This window comes from Pleurodeles waltl, chromosome 8 (assembly GCF_031143425.1).
Source record: "Pleurodeles waltl isolate 20211129_DDA chromosome 8, aPleWal1.hap1.20221129, whole genome shotgun sequence".
NCBI classification, from domain to species: Eukaryota; Metazoa; Chordata; class Amphibia; order Caudata; family Salamandridae; genus Pleurodeles; species Pleurodeles waltl.
In genome coordinates, this window is record NC_090447.1 from 391,402,855 (window position 1) to 391,425,070 (window position 22,216).

At 43.6% G+C, this 22,216-nt stretch overlaps 1 long non-coding RNA gene across 1 annotated transcript in view; it reads right to left on the reverse strand.

The window, feature by feature from the left end:
- Window positions 1-19,153, reverse strand: part of LOC138249104 (uncharacterized) — a 29,203-nt gene extending 10,050 nt beyond the window's left edge. Inside the window, exons 1-2 of the long non-coding RNA XR_011194718.1 lie at window positions 19,030-19,153; window positions 1,639-1,716 (exon numbers count right to left, since the gene is read on the reverse strand). This is a non-coding gene — a long non-coding RNA (uncharacterized lncRNA). The remainder of the gene's footprint in view (window positions 1-1,638; window positions 1,717-19,029) is intronic.
- Between the last annotated feature and the right edge of the window lie 3,063 nt (window positions 19,154-22,216).

The window sequence follows — 22,216 nt, forward strand, 5'->3', positions numbered from 1 at the left end:
ACCTATAATGTATTTTGTACTCTGTATTACCCCTCAATCTTCAATAAAAAGATTTACAAAAAAAAAAAAAAAAAAATATCAATCATCTGTTATGTCAGGGGCATCACATGCAACTTACAAGGCTCTGGCTTGTGATTTCCCCGGTGCGGTTATTGCCCCATGTCGGAGGAACAAGGCTACGACTCTGCTCAAGTCACCAGGCAGCTTGGCTAAATAGATGACGGGGCAGGTCGACAGACTTTTGGTGTCGTATTATTAAACCACAGATGTGCGCTGTTGTTTTTATTGCTGAACCTGTTTCCTCTCCTTGTGAATTTTCCAACCATGGGTTTCTCATACAAGGCCCCTTTACACAGCTAGTCAGTGAATGTATTTTATATATGGTGTTTAACATGACACAAGCCTGGTCAGAAAATGCACACGAAAAGCTCAGGATTCAAAATGCAAAAGAAGTTTAAAAATATAGTATACCGTTAAATCAAACAATAAATCCTTATATACAGAGGGTATTTGAAAGATTCACTATTGCAGTTACAGTGATCGAGTGTATGGACCGACTCACTTACACAAAAGAGCTATTACTTAGTTATATGCAAAATTTAAGACGCAGCTTTTGTTGTTTTAACAGCGACATGTCTTTAATAATGATTTTTATTTGTTATGGTCTGTACGCATGCAGTTTAGAGCTGTATGCGCCAATGATTTTTTAAAACACTTTTCTCATCCATGCAAACAACACTCACATCAGGCCAATGAATATCACTCCTGCATTTATGATGGGCCTTCGCTATGTCGATAAAATGCATTTGCTACTTACACATTTTTGCCAGGCCCATGTTCCTCAAGATGCACAGCAGGGCTGTTGCCTACATAGCATCCAGGTGCCAATCCTTGGCTGGCCAATAGCTACGTTCCTCCAGCAGTCCCCAGGGAAGACATGGCGACTACTACTTGGATGCTGTTGCCACACATGATTCTACACCAAAACTGCATGTCCTCTTAACCGCATTTGTGGGAACACTGCTGTTTCCCCCAAACTAACTATCATGGGAGGTTCTTCGAGAGCACAGCTCTATTGCTTCACCACTGCTCCCACCCTCCTGTGGCCCGGTCATGATCTGATGCGGCATGGTTAGCACAAGCACCCTCCCAAACACAGTGGGCTAAGCATGGAGCAGGATGCTCTATCAGATCAAATGGCAGGAAGTAGGAACAAGGTGTGCGGTAAATTCCAAAACACAGCAGTTAGCAAAGGACAAAAGAAACACGGAGCCAGGACATGCATCCCAGCCATGGCCCAGGAGGATTATGCTAGACAAGGCACAGGCCCATATACAGGGGTACTGAGGAAGTAGGGGTCTAGCGAACTAACAAAGGGATGGGAACGGAATATGGCAAACAGCAGACAGGCAGAAGGGTAGTATCAACAACCACCCACTCTGCCTCCTGATCTGCATGCTGTGACACAAGTTATGAGAACCACCAAAAAGAACAATTAACCTCACAGCTTACTCTTGACTAAGAGGAAGGAGCTAAACTGTTCTCACCTGTGTGTTGCATTTGTTGATAGTAAGGTCCCTGCTCCCCCCACTGTCACTTCCCCTCCCTTACCCTGGTTCCCTGCCAATAAGCACTTACCTGACATCTGTATTATGTCTGTTTCTTGAGGTCTGTTGACACATGGAACAGTGCAAGACACATGCCACCAAAGGATCCCTGTGAAGTAAAGAAAGAAAGAAAAGAAGGAGAGAATAAAACAGACTATAGGGCAGGGTGTGCGATAATATCCTGGAAAAGACATTATTATGAAAGAAACTGTTTCCATAAGACTATAACATAAGAATAAATGCATCTATAAAAGCAATATGTCTCAACTGCATTATTTCACCAGCGTATCAGTGTCTGTCATTGCCACACCTGTGTGTCACTGTGTGGTTCTCCACCCATAAAACACCAGCCAAGTAACCTCCAGAATGCTCACAGAAATGGGGCCACCGTAAAGCAGCTCCATTATACAAGAGAATCCCAACAAAGCGAGCTCTTCTCGGTAAGCTGGGTCGGACCTGCTCCCTGTGAGCCAGTCATTAACAACCAGGGTTTGGGATGTTATTAGTAAAGGTATAGGTTTGAAATGCCCATGGTAAAGATTGCCACCTTTTAAGGTCTGTTTTAACCTTGCAAACTATCTGTGTAATGTTGAGGGAGCAGGTAATGAACTTGTCAAGAGCTATGTACATACATAGATATCAGAAGCTGAGTCATTGGATTTGTTTGTATATTTGCCAGTCCTCATTGTCTCAGTCACCAGTCAAGGGGACCAGAAGTGACTTATCCAGGTTGACGGTCAGGACCAAGGCCTCTGCAAATAGTTGTGAGAGGTAAAGACAACAAGGGCCACTGTCTGCTGGGTTTGAGAGGTATAATAATACGTCATAAGCATTCAGTGCAATGCTGGCTAGCCTATGTCCCATTGCCATTCTCTGACCTGTGCCTCACAGAGGATGAGCTGTGTGTGGGCCCCATGGCCAGCACAAACAGGAGGGGGGTCAGGAGGCAGCCCTGGTGGGTATCATGGCAGATGGTAAGGGTCTTGGAAACCACCCGATTAAGCTGTACTCGGACCATCTGGTTTATACAGTATAGAGCAGTTGTATCAGGCGACAAAAGCGAGGTCCAAAGCCGGTCCTCTACAGAACTCGGAACAGATATTCCCAGTCAACTGTATCAAACACCTTCTTAAAATCTACAAGAAGTAAGGCTAGTCGAGTTGGGAGAGTGTGTTGTTAGGTGAGTGCAACGTACAGATGACGTGTGCTATTGATTTTTAAGCACGACATTGCAGTTTAGTCTTTAAAAATGTGTATATTGAGTTCTAAGTAATGGATTTGTTTTTTTGGTCTTCTTTTAGGCAGATAAATAGTCTCAATTTTTCTAAATTGGTGTGGAGTCTTTTTGTGGTGTCTTAGGCTGTGTTACTGGAATGTAAGTGCTGCACAAATACTTTACACGTTGCCTCTTAAGTTAAGTTTGATTCCTGTGTGTCGAGCTACCGGAGGGTGAGCACAGATTAATTTAGGGAGTATATCTGACTTACCCTGACTAGGATTGTGGTCGTTACCTAAACAGGGGGCATACATATGCCAACTAGAGACACATTTCTTGGAGGTGGAGGAGACTTCAAAGAGTAGTTTTGAAGTGCACCAGTTCTTCTTTCAACCCAGTCCTGTCTGCCAGGAGATCCATGGAGGCCTATCAGTCCTTTGTGTGAGGTCAGGCTACAAGCTTTTGAAGTGTAAGTGAGAGCCCCTCCATCCTTCCTGCCCAGGAGGACCCATCAGTATGCAGATGAATGCCTAAGCAGCTGAGAGTTCTGTGTTTATGTCTGTCTGGGTGGAATGCACAAGGGGAGCTGTCAACCAGCACAAACCAGACGTGGATTGGAGACAGATTGTAAGGCATAAAGAAGCAGTAAGTGTAGGGAATTGCCTTCTTTCTAAAAATGGCCTTTCTAAAATAGTAATGGTGAATCTAACTTCACCAGTAAGCAGGATTTCTCATTACCATTCCAACCATACCAAACATGACAATGCCAGCCACTCCTTCCGGATCAGAAATTACCATTTAAAAGTATATAAGGGAATTTCCAGTGCTGGCCTAGGAGAGGAGCAGTCTTCACAGTAGTGAAAGATGACTTTGGGAGTTTTTCACTACTAGGACATGTAAAACTTACAAGTACATGTTCTGCCCTTTACTTATATAGCACCCTGCCTTATGGGCTACCTACGACCTACCTTGGGGGTGACTTATATGAAGTAAAAGGGGATTTTGAGGCCTGGCAAGTAGTTTTAAATGCTTGAGACATGGTTAAGGGACTACTTATGTGGCTGGCACAATCAGTGCTGCAGGCCCACTAGTAGCATTTAATTTACAGGCTGTGGGCACATACAGTGCACTTTGGTAGGGACATATAAGTAAATTAAATATGCCAAATGGGTATGAGCCAATGTTACCATGTTTTAGAGAGAGCGCACATGCACTTTAGCATTGGTAAGCAGTGGTAAATTGCCCAGACTCCAAAAGCCAACAAAAACAAGGTCAGAAAAAGAGGAGGAGGAAGGCAAACTGTTTAGGGTGACCCTTCAGAGGGGGCTATTTCTCAATAGCTATTCTCCAAAGATTTTGAATCTTCGTTAATTCGCTAGTCATTACCATTTAAGTTTGTAAAGGCATCAATATTTTAAAACACAGGGTGACATAACATTAATGTTTGTGCTAATGATATCTCTTTTTCTTAAAATCACCATATTTGCACAAATTTCATTTTTGGACCCCAGGGGGCATGCAGCTTGGCTGGCTCCATTTGTTTCCCTGATTAACCACTTAGGCAAGGTGTGCCACAGGGCTTGAACCATTTGGATTTAAAATCATCTCCACTGTCAATGATACCAAACTGTTTCTGTCTTTTGGGAGTAGTCCAACAACTCCAGGGGTGGTTTTTAAAGCATTTATTCATGCATGTTTCAATGGGATGTGCATAGTCAGGGGAAGTGCAACTCTGATGAGAACAAATTTCTTCTCTGTGTTGGTAACATGACACTAATACCTGCGAGTTGGGCTGGCCAGTGCATCTACAACCCCCGTCCCCATTATAGTCGCTAAAAATCTTGGCCCCGTATTTAAACTTCTTGACGCAAAACTGTGTTTGTGCAGTTTTGCATCAAAAGTATAGCACCAGCGTGCGCCATTCCAGGATGCCACTGGTGTGCCGAATTTATGGAATGGCGCAAATTGGCGCGAAGGGTGGGCTAGTATTTGAAAAAATGACGTTAGCAGGGTGGGGGTGGCGGTATGGGAGAAGGGGGTTTTGCACAAAAAAATTACATTAGGCGGGTTAAAGGCAAAAAAAAATGCCTCTAACCAGCCTAGCATCATTTTATGATGCAATCCCATTCATACCATATGACTCCTGTCTTAGAAAATACAGGTGTCATGCCCACCACCCCAATGGCCAGCACAGGGGACCAATGTCCCCTGGGCATGGCCATTGCACCCAGTGCATTTCAGGGGGCTCCAAGTGGGGCCCGATGGCACTTCAATAAAAAAAAAAATACTTACCTATACTTACCTCTGGTGTCCAATTGGTGTGGGTGGGCGTGTGCCTGGGGCTTGAGAAGAGCACCAGTGGACCCATTCCATGGTGTTCAACCATGGAAATGGGTCCACAGTTCCCCTAATGCCTGGTCTGACCCAGGCATTAAATAATGGTGCAAAGCAAGCTTTGCGCCGGGTTTTTAGCCCCTCCTCCCACCTGAGCGTCATTTTAGCACAGGGGCATAGATATGGGGCTATGTGGTTAGCATCATTTTTTAGATGGGAACGCCTAGCTTGCATCTCATTGACGCAAGTTAGGTTCACGCATCTAAAAAATGGTGCTAACCCCAATATTTTGACGTTAGACGTGTCTAGCATCAAAATACAAATATGGAGTTAGTTTTGAGCCAAATTTGCATAAAACAATTTATGCGAATTTGGTGCAAATGGAGTATAAATATGCCCTGTGGAGTTAAATTTAACAATCAACTTTCTTCCCATTCTCAGATGTCTGCAGTAGTAGGTTCATGTACTTTTTCCACACCTTCAAGACTTTTCTTTTTCTACTTCCACCACGCTCCAGGAAGGTGTGGTTTATGCATTGCTAGTCTAATGATTGAATTACACCACTGTTCTTTATCTTGGCCCCCCTGGAAGGCCTTTCCAGATGGCTGCAAATGTTACAAAATGCTGCAGTTCATCTACCTTGAAACTACCTTGGCGTACTTTGGTCTCTAGTTATCTTGGATCTCTTTGTTGGCTGACAATTGGGAGTCTTCTTCAAGCCTTCGTCCTGGTTCATCAGCCCCCTTTCTCCTCAGATCCACAGTATCTTCATGAAAGTTTTAAATTTTATTGCCCGTCAAGAATACTTTGGCCAGCTACAGCTGCCTGGGGGTACTGCCAAGGGTGAGATAGATGAGAAAGGCGTATCATCCTTTTTCTTTCCTGGCAGCAGAGGCTTGGAATCAGATACCTGTTGAATGGCAGACCTAGGGTACAAACCGCCAGTCTGAAAGAATTTTAAGACATGGTGGTTTTCTTCTTGCTAATTATGTCGCAATCTCTAGCTGTGCACTCTACACAACACCTCCATTAATTAATTCAACTGTTGTGCCTGAGATGCAAAGACATAGAGAGTGAGATCAAATGCAATGAAATGCCTTTCCAAAAGCATGAGTAGTGAATGTAATCCGTATTCCATCTTCATCTGCTGCAGCACATTTGGCTTTCTCTGTGAGTTCCGTGCTGCTCAGTGAGAGGGATATTTATCTATCTATGGAATAGCCTTTACCTCACCTGCAATCTCCAACTGGGTATACACTCATGCTATGTAGGGCCATACATTAAAAAGAAAGTAGGAAGGAAACAGAAGGAGCAGGGAGACCTCTTGGTAAGACAAAATAATGAATATATCTTAGATGGAAGGTGTACAATTGTTAATGAACAGGATGACTCATGGCTTTGAAGACAAACTAAAATAGCATGAGGTGACTGGAAACAAACATTGTGGGACCAGTTCCTGGGTATCATGCCTCATCAGCCAGGCTAGCTTGAATCCAGTGGCTCAATGAGCACGGGACCCACGTGTAGTCATACCCTTTCCACTTAGGGCAAGAAAAGCAAAAAGAACAAGTGATAGTTGGAATGCTGAACAATGTAAACATTGAGGGGCATATTTATACTCTGTTTGTGCCGAAATTGCGTCGTTTTTTTTTTACGCAATTCCGACGCAAAACTAACTCCATATTTATACTTTGGCGTTAGACGCGTCTAGCGCCAAAGTCCATGGAGTTTGCGTCATTTTTTAGCGTGGACACCTACTTTGCGTTAATGATATGCAAGGTAGGCGTTCACGTCTAAAAAATTGACTCCGAGGCATGTGCCTCGTATTTACACTCCCGGGCAAAATTCATGCCCGGGAGTGGGCGGGTCAAAAAAAATGACGTACGGCTGCTTTTGCGCCGTTTTTTAGCGCCTGGAAAAGGCAGGCGTTAAGGGACCTGTGAGCTCTGAAGGAGCCCAGAGGTGCCCTCCCATGCCCCCAGGGACACCCCCTGTCACCCTTGCCCACCCCAGGAGGACACCCAAGGCTGGAGGGACCCATCCCAGGGACATTAAGGTAAGTTCAGGTAATTCATTTTTTTATTTATATTTTTGTGGCATAGGGGGGCCTGATTTGTGCCCCCCTACATGCCACTATGCCCAATGACCATGCCCAGGGGACAGAAGTCCCCTGGGCATGGCCATTGGGCAAGGGGGCATGACTCCTGTCTTTGCTAAGACAGGAGTCATTTCTATGGGGGTTGGGAGTGAAAAAAAATGACGCAAATCGGGTTGAGGCGAAAAATTTGCCTCAACCTGACTTGCCCCATTTCTTGACACCCAAGCCCCATATCCCCCTACGCCGGCGCTGCCTGGTGTACGTCGTTTTTTTCCATGCACACCAGGCAGCGCCGGCGGCTAACGCCAGCTAACGTCATTGATTAAATACGGCGCCCGCATGGTGCTTCAGAATGGCGTTAGCCGGCGCTAATTTTTTTTACGCAAAACTGCGTTAGCGCAGTTTTGCGTCAAAAAGTATAAATATGGCCCTCATTCCCAGACACAAAGATCTAGATTCAATCATTAATTTTTTTGCCCACCACACCACAATAGTTTGGACTCAGCTATATGCAAACCAGTCTTTACCCTGCTCCCCATTGGAACAATTGATCCTCAACTGCCAGAGCAGGTTCTCACTGGACTAGAAACAAGCATCCTGGGAACTGTTTTCAGGGTATCAGACCTCATTAACCAGACTAGCTTGAATCCAGTGGTGCAGTGAGAACTGCACCCATTTCTCAGCATACCCTTCCCACCTAGGGTGACAGAAGCAAAAGAATAGATGATGGACGGAATGCCGAACAATGCAAACATTCACCCCCAGTCACAAAGATCTGGGTTTAATACACTGTTTTTTTGCCCACCACATCACCCCAATTTTGACCCAGCCATATGCAAATCAGTCTTGACCGTACCCCACATGGGAACAGTCCAGCTTGAACTGCCAAGCCAGTTCCTCCCTGGACCGGAAACAAGCATCCTAGGACCGGTTTTGGGTATCACCTCTCATCAGCCAGGCTATCTTAAATCCCGTGACACAGTGAGCAGAAGACCCACGCCTGGGAATACCCTTCCCACTTATGGCAACAAAAGCAAAAAGAACATATGATGGACAGAAGGCTGAACAATGTAAACATTCACCCCCAGTCACAGAGATCTGGGTTTAATCCATTGTTTTTTAGCCCGACATACCAATTCAGACACAGCCATATGCAAATCAGTTTTGACCCTGCTTACCATGGGTGAAGTCCAGCCCAAACTTCTAGGTCAGGTCGTCCTTGGATTGGAAACAAGCAACCTGGGACCGGTTTTGGGTATCACCCCTGATCAACCAGGCCAGCTTGAATCCAGTGGTGCAGTGAGCACATGACCCACATCTTGGCACACTCTTCCCACTTAATGTGACAAAATTGAAAAGAATAGATGATGGACGGAATGCTGAATAATGCAAACATTCACCCCCTGTCACAAAGATCTGGGTTTAATCCATTATATTTTTGCCCACACGCCACTCCAGTTTGGACCCACCCATATGTAAATGAGTCTTGAGCCTCCTCCCCAAGGGAACAGTGCAGCCCGAACTGCCAGGCCAGGTCCTCTCCGAACCGGAAACAAGTATCCTGGGACCAGTTTTGGGGTATCAACCCTCATCAGTCTGACTAGCTTGAATCCAGTTAGTAACGATTGGGAACAACTTGAGCTAGCTGCAACTGGTGAATGTAGCAAAGTATTCTTGGGCACAGTTAACAACATCAGACTGAGAGATTTACCGGCCAACCCATTACTGTCCTGTTGTACAGTTGGCGGGACAAGGGTCATTTATTTTAGCATGATGTATCAAGTTGGGTAGGATACAACATTAATCGACTCATTAAGCTCCAGACTCTATACTTCTATGCTATCAGTAAGTGATGTAGTAGAAGCAATAAACCAAAGATCAGGTAGGAAGGTCCCAGACCCTGAGGGGATACCATTGGATTAAATAAAAAGCAAACGTGAACTCTGGGCCACCTTGCTTACAAATGTATTTAACATTTCATTTAGTTCCAAAATTACAGAGTCCTGGGCACTGTCGATCATTGTCTCTATCTTTAAGAAAGGGGATGAGAAACTTCTGAATTGTTACCATCCCATATCTCTTATAAACAGCACAGTGAAACGTTTTGGTAGAGTGCTTTTTAAACGTTTAAGGAACTGGGCCAGCCAGAATAATATCTTATCTCCATTTCAATGGGGCTTTTGCCCCAGACTGGGTATGGTGGAGCAATGCCTAAATTTGCAACTAATCCTGGGCAAACACAAGATAACTAACCAAAGCCCACTGTACCTACCTTTCATGGATCTGTCCACAGCTTCCTATTCAGTTAACAGGACTAATCTGTGGTTATTGTTGTTAGATATGGGTGTAGAGGTTACTATTGTATATTTTCTTAATATTGTGGATGAAAATCTAGCAGCTAAGTTGAGATATGGCCCTGCTGGGAAAACCACAGACACCTTTCATTTAGCACCGGGGGGTTTAGCAGGGGTCCATCTTCTTTTCATCCTATATGTTAACAAATTATGTCCCCAGCTGGGAGCCGTCAACACTGATGTGCCATAGATTGCAGGCAGATTAGTCCCAGTATTACTGTACACTGACGATGCTGCTTTGGTGGTGAGAAGCCCTTCAAAGTCTAGTGGAAGCCTTCATCCCATTCATGGGCAGTTTAGATATATTGATCAACTTTGGGAAATCCAGCATGATGGTGGGTGGGCCAGGGAAGAAAATAATTGGCCTCCTTATCAGTTAAAAAATAGGTCTATGAGTAGGGTGAACAATTTCAATTACTTCAGGGTTACTTTTAATTCAGGTGGCTCCTGGCACCCACAGGTTGTCATCTCGTTCATGCAATTGAGTATGGCAGCTGGAACCATTTTACACATAATTCGTTTAAGGGCTCCACCATAGCCTTCGTAAAAGTAGCTAACCATCAGTATAATACTGCCGCCGTCTAGGGAACCAGGATCTGGGGATGCCAAAATCCTGCAGCTCTACAGGTGGAAGAAAACCGCATCTGTAGGCATCTTCACATTTTATCTTGTACTCTGAGTTAAATTTTCCATATATCTCTAACATTGTCAAGCTGGCCCGAAGCTTTTGTGGGTTAACACATGGACCAACGCTACGGTCAGTTTCAATAGGGAAGTAGATTGTCCTCAATTTGGCATGTTTTTCTGTCCCTTGGCTGAATAACGTACCCATGTCTTTTATAGATTTGTTTTTATCCAACTTTATTTTAAGCACTACTCACTTTAACTAAATCTGACAAATTGCTAGTGAAAAACAGCTTAAGGGTGTTTAGTTTTAATCAGTGCCCGGATCAGGAGTATACCAAAGAAGAAGAAGAATTATTTTATTACTTTGCCATCTCCTGGCCCAGTCCTTTATCTCACCTTGGCACTAAAAAAATGTGAAAAATCGCTCTTTTTTCATTTCGGAGAATGTACAGTGTGGAGATTGTTATGTTTCCATGAGGGGATTTCCAGCCTGCCAGTCTGCTCTTGAGATGGGACTTTTCAGTTTATCCAGCATTTCATATTGGGGGAAATATTATAAAATATTTGTTATCCAATTTTAAAGTCACTTTTAAAGGATTCTGGTATCATGAGATGTAAAGAAGCCTTATTGTTTTTGCAGCTCTTAGGGAGCTGTGATTGTGTTCCTAGGGTATGTTCCTTCCTCTAATCTGCAGTAAGCAATACTAAATCAATAGAGGGTTGAGTATCGCAGAAGACAGGCACGATCAATGCAGGGTTGAATTCCATGCTAATTTAAGCTCAGCAATATCTGGCTCTCTATAAAAATGTATTACCTTTGCAGATGATTTGATTTATAGCAAGACGTACATTTTAACATGTATAGTTGAGCCTTGTTTGTAGGAATTTCAATGTATTTTCTTTATGTTTTCTTGAAAACCTAATAAAAATGTCTTTATTGATTGATTGATCCCTTCGTTATGCCCTTGTAAGAGGCACCCTAGGGGTAGATACTATCATGCAAGGTTGGCCACTACAAGAATTACTACAATTATACCAATGCAAGGATGACAACTGGAGTAGACTTGCACATGCCAAACAAGAAACCAATACATTAATATGTACCACCTTTATGAAAATGCAAGCATTACACCAATCATTGTTTTAATGTTTAGCATTCCCACAATGCATCACAACTTTGTCTAGGAGCAAGAATTCTACCAGAGTTGGATGTAATCCTGACAAATATGCATATGATATATCAATAATTACCAGCATTACATCGGACCAAGCAATAGGTAAGAATGGACTCCACCATGCAATTAATGACTGTAATAGTCAAAGATTTTCAAGTCTTTATCAAGGTCCTTTATGATGGCAGGGCTGGCAGAGATAATTCTGATACCCCACAAATACAAAGTGTCAAATATATAGCCACTAGGTATGCACATCATTACTCATTCACTAACTGTTGGACCTAGCCCTTGTGGCAGGTTCATCCCCTGACTTTTTGCCTCCTTCCTCCTATTTTTCTGACCTCTCGTTGTTGGCTGTAGAATTCTGAGCACTTTATCACTGTGGATCAGTGCTAAAGTGCAGGTGATCTCCCTTCTAAAGGTGGTATGATTGGCTTATACCTATTTGGTATATTTAATTTACCTGTAAGTCCCTTGTACAGTGGTATCTCTATACCCAGGGCCTGTAAATTAAATGCTATTAGTGGGCCTGCAGCGTTGCTTGCGCCACCCACTGAAGTAGAATTTCAAACCTGTCTCAGGCCTGCTATTGCAGGGCCTGTGTGCGCAGGTTTCTGCCACAGGGGCCTGGCATCTAAAGTTAATTGCCATGCCCAGAACTCCCATTTTACTACATGTAAGTCACCTCTGAGGAAGGCCCTAGCTAGCCCTATGGGCAGGGTGCTTTCTATGTAGAAGACAGGACATGTGCCTTTTTGTGTGGCCTGTCCTTGTAGTGACAAACAGCCTATTTGGTTTCTCACTGTTGTGAGTGCTGCCTTCTCATAGGATTGCATTGGAAATGCCCTTCCTTATGTCTATGGGCTATTGCCTGATTTATGAGGGGTAGTGTAGGCATGTTTGGTATGGTTGTAGTGGTGATGAGAAATGCTGCTTACTGGTGTAAGTGGATTTTTTATTACTATTACAGAAATGCCACTTCTGGAAAATGAGCATTTCTCTGTGCTTATGACTCTGGTGTTTTGCAGCTTGACTCCAGTCCACGTCTGGACAGAGTGACAGTTGGGGTGTGTGCATACTTTTCAGGGTGGAGGTGTCACAGAGGTGCATCTGCATACTGAGTAGTCTTCCTGGGCTTAGAGAAGGCAGAGGCGTGGCACACCTGCATTTGTAAAGGCTGTGCCCTGGCCTCATACAATAGGGTTGTTTACCCCCAACTGGTGTTTGGAGCCTGTGCTGGAGAACAGAGGGGGCACTCTGAGAACCAGTTGTAACTGGTTGGAACCTCCTCTCCCCTTCTTTGTACACACACTGTAAAACTGAGTATAAGTACAGGGGAGTTTTCCCCACAATTTGGAGACACTGGAACTTTCTTGGAACTGGACACAGACTGCTGGAGGGACTCCCCTGGAACCGCCATGGACTGCTGCTGCTGTGATGACCTGTGACCTGCTGGGTCACTAGGAGAGACTGCCATCTGCCTGCACCCCCCCCCTTGCGCTGGCCTGCTGCTGGGCCTTACCACCTGTGCTCCTTTTTTTCTCTGACTGTTGTCCCCCAGGGGCAGGGTGCCATGGCCCATGACCTCTGCAACTGCCGAAGCACATGAGGAGCGCTTCTCCTCCATCACATAGCGCCTGGAGAGGTCTTGATTTGCGGATCACAAGGTACCCTGAGAGGACCTTGTGTGGTAGAGCAATAGTGCCTCGAGGAGTGCTGTCTAATAAGATTGTTGGTGTTTGAAAGCGCATTGCCGCCATGGGAGAATCACCGCCACGACCCGGGCGCTGTAAAGTTAAAAAGCACGAGGGCCATGCTGCTTCTGGGACCCCTGGGGCACCTGTGATTGGAAAGAAGGAGCGAGCGCGCTCTTACTGTGCCCCCGGGGAAAGTGCGCTCTGAGGAGCGCCCTCGGGGAACAAGTAGGCACCTACGTTGGTGCCTGCATAACACTGTGGCCCGGGATTCAAAAGAAGATGTCGGGCGGGTAAGGAAGCCTCATCCAATGCTTCCCACCCCACTGGAGACCCTCTTGGGTTGTGGATGGGCAGGGGGAAAGGAAACCTCATCGGAGGATACCCCTGCCCCAACAAAGCCCTGATCTTATTCGTGGAGAACGCTCGTGGGGCGGAAGCCTCCACGGAGGCCCCCCGCTCCACTGGTCTCCCTTTTGGGTCCCTCACTGTGGCCCTTGTTTGTTGACATTTGACCCCTCCCCTCGCTGGAGGGCCAGTTAAGGCACATGGGGGCCCCCCGAGATCGTGGGCCCCAGGAGGGAACGGTTATATAACTGAAGGGGGTGCTTGTCACCCTCCCCTCCTACCCCAATCTTCAGAGTGGCCCCCTGAATGAGCGCACGGAGCACCAGGGGCCCCATTTTGTTACTCGTGGCACCAGGAGTGCCTTTTCATCAGAACAACCAAGAACCTTTAAAAGGCATTGCTATTTCTTATGTTCCTAATATGGACTTTATGGATTTATATGCTAGCCTACTTGTTTTATGATGTGCTACAGATATATTTTGCTGATTTTCCTTTTATGGACATGCTCTGCTGATATGTTTGTGTGACTTTAAATATGTTTTATAATGTTCCTGATATGGGTGTTTATGATATTTCTATGACAAGTGCATTGATTCCTGACTTCTGCTTATGTTGCAGAATAATAAGTAACCTGTGTGGTATATGTGACTACTGCTGGCTCTGCAGAGTAACTAATGTGTAACATTCTGACAACTGCTAAGGAAGCAGGATATTATTGACATGTGGTGTTTGGCATTGTGTACAATACAGTATATTTTCATATAACTTGGTGTTGTGTTTCCTTTGTGGTGTGGATAGTGCATCACATGTGTTGTGTGTGTTGTGCAAATGCTTTACACATTGCCTCTAGAATAGGCCTCTCTGCTCGTGCTAAGCTACCAAGCAGGTGACCAGGGTTTATCTTGGATGTGTAACTCCCTTGCCCTGAATAGAGTGGGTGGGTTCTGCCTGGCTTAGGTGTATATCCTAGCCAACTAAAAACCCAATTTCTAACACTAACCTACACAATTACAGAAACACATGAGCATGGATAAGTAGACACACAAACATACACACTGTAAGCCCCCGTATTTCTCACTTAACATGCTCGCTTATTCTGCTGCTCTCCTACAATGGCCTTGACCCTGAGCCTAGCACAAGCACAGCAGTGCAGGGATGTTGTTAGGCTGTTCACAGCAGATGTCAGGCTCCTGTTCTTCTTCATGCAGTTACCTTTTATGTTTGTCAGTTAGCCACATGGAGGAAAGCAGTGGATAAGACCAGAAACATGGACTCTGTGTCATGTCAGTGGTATGACGACAGCTGCATGAAGTTTGAATAGTGTAAAAGAGGGCAGAGCTCAAATGCAATACACAAAAGATGATGGGCTGAATGCTTGCAATTTGTCTAACCACTGGAAATCACTTGTGATACTATTCCAACCCATCATTCTTTTGCTCACCATGCCATTTCAGTTTCAACCCAGCTATGTGCAAATCAATCTTGACCCTACTCTCATAGGCACAGCCCAGCGTGAACTGCCAGGCTAGGTCCTCCCTGAACCAGAGTACCGGTAAGACCAAGAATGGTTTTGCCCTGGTTAGGGCTCATCAGTCAGGTATAGTTTGGTTCAGTTGCCACACTGATCACAGGACCCATGCATGCCCTTGTCACTTAGGACGTACATCAAATGCACAGAAAGTGATGGTAAGAATGTCTGCAATTTGTCTAACCACTGGCAATAGCTCATGGTAGGATCCCAAACCATTGCTCTTTTGCTCACAATGCCATTTCATTTTTGGACTCAGCCATACGCAAATCAATCTTGACTCTTCTCCAATAAGAACAGTCTAGCCCAAGCATACAGTCTAGGTCCTCCCTGAACTGAAACACAAGCAACCCAAGACCAATTTGGCCCTGATTAGGGCTCATAGGTCAGGTATATTTTGGTACCACTTGCACACTGTCCCATCAGCTTTTGTGCGTTTGACAGAGCTCAAATATATTTGAAGGTCAGACAAATACTTCTTGGAGCAATGCTCATTCATCTTCTAGTAGTTAGAACCTCAGAAAAAACTCTAGAATTGCAGGCCATAGAAACGTAGAGAAGAGTCAACTTAACAACACAGATTATTGTCTCTATGTTAGACCAAGCTGATAGTACACTGAGAAGAACTTGCAAAGTCACTATGTAGTGCCAAGTTATTTGGGACATAGAGCAGCTAAATTCCATGTTGCATGGGTACCTAGCCACCACAGCCAATAAAAAACTACCATACGTTTCTCCACTCCTAGAATACGTTTAGGACTATGGGACTGATTGTGAACATCTGACTGCCCAAGCACTGATCATGGCAACTTAGTTATGGGATATAAGATGGAAGTTTAGGAAAGTATGGCTTCCTTGTGCACAACATAAAGGACAAAAGAAAGAGCATTCCTAACTGGTACATCATATGTACAATGTAGTAGTTGTAGTCCATGAAGAGTCATGATCAACATGTGAATGGAAAGCAGTCATTTACTGAAGGTGGTGACCTATTGACATTAGTTTTTGTATTGAGGGTATAACCTCTGCTTGATATCTAAAGCTGCTTTGGCTTGACATAAAATGGAAATAAAGTGGTCGTAAAATTGGTGTACATTAATGCCCGAGACTGTGACACAACAGTGGTAAACAGAAATACGAACCAAGGATACCGACCTCTAATCACAGATACACCGTGACCTATACTATGTTGTTTTGAGAATCTGTGGTCATGGACACATATTGGTGGAATATGTTTCAAACATACAGTATAATAAATAAATAGGTCTCAGCTATTTAGTTGCCCTGCAACCATTGATAGACCATGACCCAACATGCAGTATAATAAAAAAAAGGTGGCTACTGTTTAGATGACAACTCAGTAAATAATGAATGTTCTCTGCAATTCATCTCATCGCCCGCTAAATAGCAGAGATTACTTGATTTATGGCCAGGTGCTACGCAAATAGCAAGAACACTTCACTGTTTAGTCAGCTGCTGTCTAACTACTAGAAATGATTTACTATTTGGCTCAAAGCCTTCCAAATAGCAGAGAAATATCACTATCAACCTGGCAGCTGAGCTAAATAGTGGGGATAATGCAATGTTTGACCGGCAACCGGGCAAATGGCAAGGAAGCCTTATAATTTATCCGGCTTCTGGACACTGCTAAAATGATGTATTATCCTGCTTAGCACACATGCCAACAGTCGTTTACCACTGAATAGAACTGAAAACAAGGAGTTCACACAATTGGCACCAACCTCCCTATGCAAGACAGTGCTAAAACTGGCTTGAATGCTATTTACACCTAAAAAGTTCTAATTCATAGGTCTAAAGGTCATACTAGCCATCAAAGAGAAAGATTGAAAGTTTCCAACCTAATTTGAGAGACGTGGTCCATAATGCCACTCCATTATACCAAGTGCCAAGACACAGTGACTGGCTCTGCTCATTATGGAGCTGTCACTTACTCCACAATGTTCCTCCTGCTTTATGTTTGGCTGTAAAGGTGGCTAATGATAACAAGCATTTGCAATGCAATAGGTCTCGCATTTGCTTGAGTTAGAGCTATTGGCACTGTAAATGCATAACTGAACTTTTCTTGCCACATAAATTGGTCAACCCTGCAGCATAATTTGGTTCTCTCTGTCACATGATTCCAGTGGCTCTGCATATAACCACAGCACTTCCATTGCCTTCTTCCTCTACCTGCAGCAAAAAATGAAAATATTGCCATTATTTATATTATTATTTTGGGGTCCCCTCATCCTAGCGTAGGGGACCCAGAGATGAGATAGACAGAAAGAGCGGGTCATGCTGAACAGCACCTGCCCACAAACGCAGCATATCCAGGTTGCACGAGCTGCCCTGGAGGCATGCTTTTATAGCGCTACTTTAGTGGGTAGAACAAGTAGTGCAGCAGCCCACTAGTAGCATTTGATTTCCAACACTAAACACTTAATAAATAAATTAAAAAATGCCCTTCCCTCCCCCACCCAGTACCCACAAAGGCAGTGCTTAATTTGTGCTTGTTGTTTCCGGTGCCGGGCACTGGCACTTATTTTTGACGGACGGTGCTTATTTTTCTGCCTCAAGCATTTACTGCGAGCAAAACAAACATGGGTAAGACGGAGGAAGAGAAAAACGAAAAAGCGTCACAAAGCTGCAAGAGCGAGATGAAGGGGCAGGGCGTGACTGTAAATGAATTAAAGAGGCCCGAGATGGCTTCAGGATTACGCGGCCTCAGGGTTCCATGCACACATTTAATTAGAAGAGGGCTTTGGGCACCGGCACGTTTTTATTTGTAAATTAAGCACTGCACAAAGGTGAGCTTGCCCATCGTGTGATGCGCATGCCCACACAATACAAGTAGCAGAAAGGATGAAATTCTTGGTGGGTACCGGTGCCCTGATGGTTCCTTTTATCTTGTATCATATCGGCGTTCATAATGGCGGTGCAATATTGTGGTCCACCGTGTCACTGGTTTGTAAAAAAGGAGCACAGAAGCAGAATCTATCCTTGGCTGGCAAAATGATGTTTGAACCCTAAACTTGTACTTACAAAAAAATGAGAATCTCGTACATCAGAATAAACAGTGTTTTTTTAATGGATGCCACACGTTTTTATTTGAGAAATTTAGTTCATGTTTTCAAATTAAAAAGCTTGTTTTTGATAACTGTTTTTTTCCAAGAGCTGAGAAGCTGATGTTCGGAGACAACATCACTGTATTTCGAAGTGTATGTTTAAAGTGGATTCTTGACTTACCACTAGGGCGGTTCGATGCTTTAGCCAATAGCTCGTCTGCTTCCTGAACTTGTAATATCGAAGTCACTTTTACAAGAGTTCTATGACAGCACCAGTAAAACCTATCTAAGTGTGGCCGGCTGAGGGCAGATTGTGAGATTTTCTTGGAATCGGCAGCAGATAAATGTAAAGATGTGCAATATAAAAGAATGGCAAGTGTATGAAAATACATTGTCTGAGCTCTCTGCACCAGGTACTTACTTTAGACGTTTTGGGGGCAGCTGTTCGGAAAGTGCATAATTTCTATAATTCTTTTTTTTTTTAGGGTAGCGAAAACATAATGAGAAGATCAGATTTTCTTCGTACGCCATACAAACTGTGGAATATTTTATAAATATTACATTTCCCACCCTGTACCTATGGTGTTTCAGTAAATGTATGTGAAGATTGTGATGTCAAATGGACTATTTGCTTTTTTAGAAACACAAAAACGCAGACTGAGACATATGACTCGACATGCTTGGAACATTCTTAAAATCCCTTTATATGAAGGGTACAGTTTCTAAAATATTCAAATTAAGGGATACTTTAAAAACAGCAGAACGTCGAAATTTCTAATAGAGATTTTTTCGGACGTTTGTGTTCCCGGCCATCGTTTTGCTCCTGAATGCTATTGATTATTTTATTTTATTTACGGGTATCCCTGTGACTTAAAGGGAAAGCAATGATTTAACAAATAAATGAATACAACTCTTTAATCAAATTGACGACCTACTCTTCATCATTTCCATAGCAGGCTGGACAGAGCAGAGGGCGTACTTACAGCAAGCTTTTATAGGGAAGCGACCAGCCCGGCTCTTCATCCTTCCAGAGTCTGCCATCCTCTAAGGGGCGAACCCTGCAAGCACTTGTTCGGGGCAAGTATACACCAAGTGGCCTAAGAAACATTGGGGTGCGGTGGGGGAGCCGACGTGGGAGAAAGACAGTGACGTCAGGATTTTCTCGTTTTTTTTATCAGTGGTCTATGAAGCGTCATTGTTTTTTCAGCATCTTTTCTGCCTATTTATCATACTTTGGCAGAAAAAAAAAAAATTAAATGCTCCTGCACTCATGTCACATATTTTCACCCTACTTTGCATTGATGGTCAGATTGAAATTAATTAAAATTCGCACAGGGGAAAATGCAACTCTGCAGTGCCCCGTGGCGAAATAAAACCAGCTTGGCATCGCGGCTGTCGCGGAGCTCCTCCTTGGGAAAGAGCTGCTTTGCGACAGCTGGGTCATGTGACGTCCGGCTGCAGCGGCTGTGCGCAGGAGGCGGCACTGCTGCCGGCCGGGGACTACAGGGAGACCCCGAAACTTAGGGAAGGGAAGTGGACTCCCCCAGGGCTCTGATAACTCATAGTCCGTGGCACCGGGCTCAGGGGCATAGAGTTGTTTTGTAAAATGTTCGGTTGACGAGTTAGGCATGGTAATTAAACTATAACAAACATTTGGAATGCAGTAGTCTCGTGTTTGCTCGAGTTACAGCTCAGAGCATTGTAAATTACTGACTGGACTTTTATTGCCACACAGACTGAAAATAACAAGAGGAAGAGAGCGAGAGCGAGCTGGCCCTGGAAAAGCCCTCCTCTGCTGTTGGTTTATGTTTGCAGAGGGAGCTGGTGGGTAGGAGGGACTGAACAAGCACCTCACACTGTTGAGGTGAAACAGGCAAATGCCAAAAAAAAATCCCTTACAGAAGAGATGAACAGGACATAGCGCAATTACATAGTACTTTGTGCTGCTCCCAAAGTGAAAAAAGGCAGGACAAAGAGTCATACTGACCACTAGCAAGCAAGGATTTTTGAAGGACACTGCAACTAACAAATCAGAATGCTGGAACTCACTCTATTGTATACTTTAGTATACAGCAGGCCGAACGCTGACTTTCGACCTAAAAATGGTTAAGTCCATTACAAGACTAGGTAAAGCGGTTTACTCTTCTAGTGCTATGCACTTCCTCTGACTAGGTTATGAGAATGCATCATAACCAGATAGAGGCTTTTTATTACGAGAACATCAATTTGTCTACCCTGAGTTTTTATGTAACAAATTACAGTAGTGCATTCTGAATCAGTTCAAATAAACAAATCAGACTAAAACACCTGAAAACAAAGATACAATGATTTGTAAAAGCAAAGGTCTGACATGGGGCCATCTGATCTAGCCTACTGGGATCCAGGAAGATTTAAAAAAAAATAGAAACAGATGCCTAGGGTCCTCAATGCAAACCATCAGTTCAGTATCATTATGAGTGTACATTGCAATCTCATGAGAAAAGGAAAAAAGGTATGCATCTTAAAACAAAATAGAATCTACGCACTTAGCTAAATGCTGGTCATTTTTGTCACATCTTTGTAGCAATGTTTCACAATTCAATATTGTCTGAACTAGACTACTGTGTGGTTGGTAATTACATTTTCCTTCAAGTCTAATTACTTCAAAAAGCCTCAGGGGGAGTGGATCAAGGATCTATCTGCATAATCTGATTTCCAAATATGTGATTCTTAAAAGGGAGCCTATATACATTGCTTTTATAAACTTATTGAAGCAGATGATTTTCCAAATTTGTGTGTATTGGTTAGCCCCATTAAACACTTTATAGTTTTTCATACAGCCAGTACTAAGACAACAGAGTCAAAAAGTATAGGCACCTACATGTGCTCTGTTTGAGTCCCAGCCCCTTTTATATTTTCTGAAAGTAAATAAGGTGCTTGCAGTCATACAGCCAACCGCTTTCTATGACCCTTAGACCAACAATGAAAGGAATCTTCCAACTCTACAGTGGTGTTGTGATACTTCTAGTATTACCGAATAGACACATTTAAATGTTGTCAAACGTTCCATCAAGAGAGGTTGTGGGGATAAAAAGGTGTGATTATTTAATTGATTATGTCTTTGGACCTCCAAGATCAGAAAAAAAATCACTAAATGGCATGAAAGTCCACTGCCTGTCTTGAGGACGTTATACCATACAACCCTCTTGCTTATTCTTTCTATTCATGTTTTATTAAGTGAAGTGAACATTCATGTCCATCTTCTGAAAGTACTCCATGCTTTTACTTTTCTGTTTGGCAGGGATTTGGTGAACTAAGGACACCCAAATTGAACCTATTGTGAGTGACGTTGACTACTGGCACATCAACCCAGGATATAAAGCCACAGAGCATAGTAGCAGTAGATTAATATTGCATTGCCACAAAACGTTGAACCTGTCACTGTGAAGAGATTGGCTATTTACTGTACTGATTCCCAAACTCTGGCCTCTTGCTTTTTGTCAGTTATGGAAGCTAACGTTGTGTTGTTTACTGATAAAGAGGGAATGGTAGGCTACGTTTGAGCCAGGGTGCATATTGCACAGGTTGTGTCCATCCTTCAGCAGACTGTCTTAGTTTCTACTGGACATACTAGCCTGTAAATACTGCTTCTTAAGCCCACTTATAGTTTCTGGATAGGGAAAAAATGACAATGCAGTCTTTCTGTCAAATAAAGTTTCTTCCTGCTCTAATGAAACCCACTTATACCCTTCTTCCTATTTTTCAATTGCTCTCTGAGGCAATGTGAATAGATTGAGACTGCATTCTGTCTTGGATTCAACAAAATAACTTTGACTATCCCATATTGGTCTGACCAGTGGTTCTTGGTGTCAGAATCCATGAAGAGTTGGTCTAAAAAATGTTGAAGCACGTCCCCACTATTTTGTATTGCAGGATTTGTGTATTACTTTATACCTCAACACACTTCTCAGTCATCAGCTACTAAGAAACCATGTTTGCTCTTCATGTTTGATATGGTGTGGTCTACATGGGAAATCCTGGGTGTTGAACACAATGGTCAGAAATGTGTTTCAGTCATTTCACAGCAGGCTTGTGGTTTTGTTTAAGCATAGAGTGAACCAGAAAGCTTGAAGAGAGATAGGGTTACATTTTAAGACATGTAACACCCTCTTGATGGCTGTGCTTGATTGA